This window comes from Lolium rigidum, chromosome 3 (assembly GCF_022539505.1).
Source record: "Lolium rigidum isolate FL_2022 chromosome 3, APGP_CSIRO_Lrig_0.1, whole genome shotgun sequence".
NCBI classification, from domain to species: domain Eukaryota; kingdom Viridiplantae; phylum Streptophyta; class Magnoliopsida; order Poales; family Poaceae; genus Lolium; species Lolium rigidum.
In genome coordinates, this window is record NC_061510.1 from 294,289,428 (window position 1) to 294,293,661 (window position 4,234).

The 4,234-nt window shown below is 36.3% G+C and overlaps 1 pseudogene; it reads left to right on the forward strand.

Moving 5' to 3' along the window:
• Positions 1-2,283: 2,283 nt before the first annotated feature.
• LOC124704732 lies at positions 2,284-2,922 on the forward strand (annotated as a pseudogene).
• The last annotated feature ends 1,312 nt before the right edge of the window (positions 2,923-4,234 follow it).

Consider the following 4,234-nt stretch of genomic DNA (forward strand, 5'->3'; position numbering starts at 1 on the left):
TCTCTTCGCCGAACTAGTGCACCTATACATCTGACAAGTGTATTAGGTGTGTTGGGGACACAAGAGACTTCTTGTATCGTGATTGCAGGGTTTCTTGAGAGGGATATCTTTGACCTCTTCCTCCCTGAGTTCGATAAACCTTGGGTGATTCACGTAAGGGAAACTTGCTGCTGTTCTACAAACCTCTGCTCTTGGAGGCCCAACACTGTCTACAGGAAAAGAAGCGTGAGTAGACATCAAGCTATTTTCTTGCACCGTTGCCGGGGAGGTAAGGTAAAAGGTATTCACATCCTCCGACTACTAAGTTATTTCTTAGCATTGTTGCCGGTGTGTGAGTGCTCGAAGCTATCTCCTTTAGATTCTGCAATTGCGACTTTTTGTTTCTTGTTTTTATTTTCACTAGTTAGGCATAATGGAAAACAACAACAAAATTAGTGAGCTTTTTAATCTTTTTCGTGATTTAGAATTGTTTGATACGAAAATTAAAAAACCTATGGAACCTTATTTGCATGCTAGTAGCAATGTTATTAGTATGAATGCAATTACTGCTAATGCTATGGAGAAGTCTAAGCTTGGGGAAGCTAGTTTTTGTGATCTTTTTAGCTTCCCATCTTTAGGGGAGAAAATTTGCTCTGATAATACTTTATATCCCATATGCGATAACTCTGATGATGCTTGTGATATTTTAAATCCACCTACTGAAAGTATTCCTTTCAAGATACCCATGAAAATTATTGAACGTGTTATGGATAACCGCTATGAAGGGGATGGAACTGTTCATCCTGAAGATCATTTACTGTTTTTGCATGAATTATGCGGGTTATTCAAGTGTGCAGGTATTTCAATGGATGAAGTTAGGAAGAAATTATTTGTTATGTCGCTATCTGGTAAAGCGGCGCATTGGTATAAACTGTTGAAGGATGGGCGATCTTTTGATTGGAAGGATATTGTGCCTCTATTTTATTCTAAATTCTATCCTCCAAGTGAAATTCACAAAGACCGAAACCGTATATATAATTTCTGGCCTCTCATGATGGAGAGAGTATTGCCCAAGCATGGGAGAGATTGAAGTCACTAATGCTCAAATGCCCCAATCATGAGCTTGCTGGTAATGTTATCATTGATAATTTCTATGCAAGACTTTCTTGTCAGGATAAAACCTTGCTGGATACTGCTTGTTCTGGATCATTCACGTGCAATAAAGAAGAGTTTAAATGGGACCTTCTTGATCGGATTCAGGAGAATACTGAAGGATGGGAGAACGACAAAGGTAGAGAGTCGGGTATAAATTATGATTATGAATGCATTGAAACTTTTATGGATACTGATAAATTTCGAAATATGAGTGCTACTTATGGTCTTGACTCTCAAGTTGTTGCAAATTTTTATAAAGCTTTTGCTTCCCACATTGAATTGCCTAGGAAGAATTTTGATAAGTATCATGAACCTTTTAAAGACGCTTGCATGAAGGATGAAAGCTGTTATTAAAGATTGCAATGAACATGTTGAAACTTCTGAAAATGCTATTTCCTATAAGCATGTTAATTTTTGTGGAATACATAGAATTTGTGAAATTAATCAAATCGAAGATGAATATTGTATCCATCATAGGAATGAAAAAACTAGAAAGTGGTCTAGGGCTTTAGATGATCTTGGAGAAAAAGTGTGTGCCCTCTATCCTTTTATTTGTGAACTTTGCCATAGAGTTGGCCATTTTAATTTTCAATGCTCCTCCAATGATAATTCGAACCCCATGAGTGTTGTAAATTTGTATTGTGATGATGAAATTATTCCTAATCAGCATGATGAACTTACCTTATTTTTGAAGTGTGAAGAGTTATCAAGAAAAATTTATTTGTTAAATATTAACGATCTTGATATTGATGATGTCCTGCATGGGTGTCTTTCTTATTGCATTAATAATTGCCATACAAATACTTACATACAGAATATTTTAGAAGATGTCACTTTGCCAAAATATGATAGGACCGCTGTGTGTTTCAAACTTATTAATGAAAAGGGGGAATCCTCCCAAGTTTCTTCTATTGTTTCTTGAAATAAATCAGGTTATGTGGAGAAGACTCCCTTCAAGCCTCTTCCTCCTAAAGAAGGAAACGAGGGGAAGGAAAAGAAGAAGAAGGGAAAGAAGAAGAAGAAGAAGAAGAAGAAGAAGAAGAAGAAGAAGAAGAAGAAGAAGAAGAAGAAGAAGAAGAAGAAGAAGAAGAAGAAGAAGAAGAAGAAGAAGAAGAAGAAGAAGAAGAAGAAGAAGAAGAAGAAGAAGAAGAAGAAGAAGAAGAAGAAGAAGAAGAAGAAGAAGAAGAAGAAGAAGAAGAAGAAGAAGAAGAAGAAGAAGAAGAAGAAGAAGAAGAAGAAGAAGAAGAAGAAGAAGAAGAAGAAGAAGAAGAAGAAGAAGAAGAAGAAGAAGAAGAAGAAGAAGAAGAATAAGAAGAAGAAGAAGAAGAAGAAGAAGAAGAAGAAGAAGAAGAAGAAGAAGAAGAAGAAGAAGAAGAAGAAGAAGAAGAAGAAGAAGAAGAAGAAGAAGAAGAAGAAGAAGAAGAAGAAGAAGAAGAAGAAGAAGAAGAAGAAGAAGAAGAAGAAGAAGAAGAAGAAGAAGAAGAAGAAGAAGAAGAAGAAGAAGAAGAAGAAGAAGAAGAAGAAGAAGAAGAAGAAGAAGAAGAAGAAGAAGAAGAAGAAGAAGAAGAAGAAGAAGAAGAAGAAGAAGAAGAAGAAGAAGAAGAAGAAGAAGAAGAAGAAGAAGAAGAAGAAGAAGAAGAAGAAGAAGAAGAAGAAGAAGAAGAAGAAGAAGAAGAAGAAGAAGAAGAAGAAGAAGAAGAAGAAGAAGAAGAAGAAGAAGAAGAAGAAGAAGAAGAAGAAGAAGAAGAAGAAGAAGAAGAAGAAGAAGAAGAAGAAGAAGAAGAAGAAGAAGAAGAAGAAGAAGAAGAAGAAGAAGAAGAAGAAGAAGAAGAAGAAGAAGAAGAAGAAGAAGAAGAAGAAGAAGAAGAAGAAGAAGAAGAAGAAGAAGAAGAAGAAGAAGAAGAAGAAGAAGAAGAAGAAGAAGAAGAAGAAGAAGAAGAAGAAGAAGAAGAAGAGGGGGAATAAGAAGAAGAAGAAGAAGAGGGGGAATAAGAAGAAAGAGGTAACAGCATATCCACACGTGTATGAGGTAACAATAGGTAACCGTAAGTATGTTGCTCCAAATGATTATTATGATAATGAATCTGAGTACGATGATCTTCCTATGCCCTTCACCCATATCAGTGATCATGATTTGGATGAGCACACTACCTTTGATATTGGAAATCTCTTTGGTACTGATTATGAAAGTAATGATGATAGCATTATTCATGTCCCCTCAAACGATGATATTGAAAGCTCTAAGCTTGGGGATGTTGTGCTTGAAGATCCTATATTTGAGACCTCTACTTTTAGTGAAAATGATGATATTACATATTCTGGTTTAGATAATCGCTATAGAGATGGATATGACACATGTTACAATTATCCTTATGAAACTTGTCATAGTTATGATGGGCTTGCCAAAAACCATTCCCTTAGTATGCAACTTGTCTACTGATGTCTACTCACGCTTCTTTTCCTGTAGACAGTGTTGGGCCTCCAAGAGCAGAGGTTTGTAGAACAACAACAAGTTTTCCCTTAAGTGGATCACCCAAGGTTTATCAAACTCAGGGAGGAAGAGGTCAAAGATATCCCTCTCAAGCAACCCTGCAATCACGATACAAGAAGTCTCTTGTGTCTCCAACACACCTAATACACTTGTCAGATGTATAGGTGCACTAGTTCGGCGAAGAGATAGTGAAATACAAGTAGTATGGATGTATATGAGTGGTAATAGCAATCTGAATAAAATATGGCAGCAAGTAAACATGCAAATGTAACGGTAAGTAAGCGGTGTTTGCGTATTGGAAACAAGGCCTAGGGATCATACTTTCACTAGTGGACACTCTCAACATTGATCGCATAATAAATAATAACTTCTCTCATTTGTGCTACATACACTCTTTGTTGGATGACAAACACCATTCATTGTGTAGGGCTACAAGAGCTCCCTCAAGCCGGAGTTAACAAGCGCCACAACATTCGGCATTCATATTTAAGTAACCTTAGAGCATAATAGATCTTTGCAAAATAGACCGAGTACTAACATAGCATACACACTGTCACCATTACACTATGAAAGGGGGAATAGATAACATCAATACTATCATAGCGATAA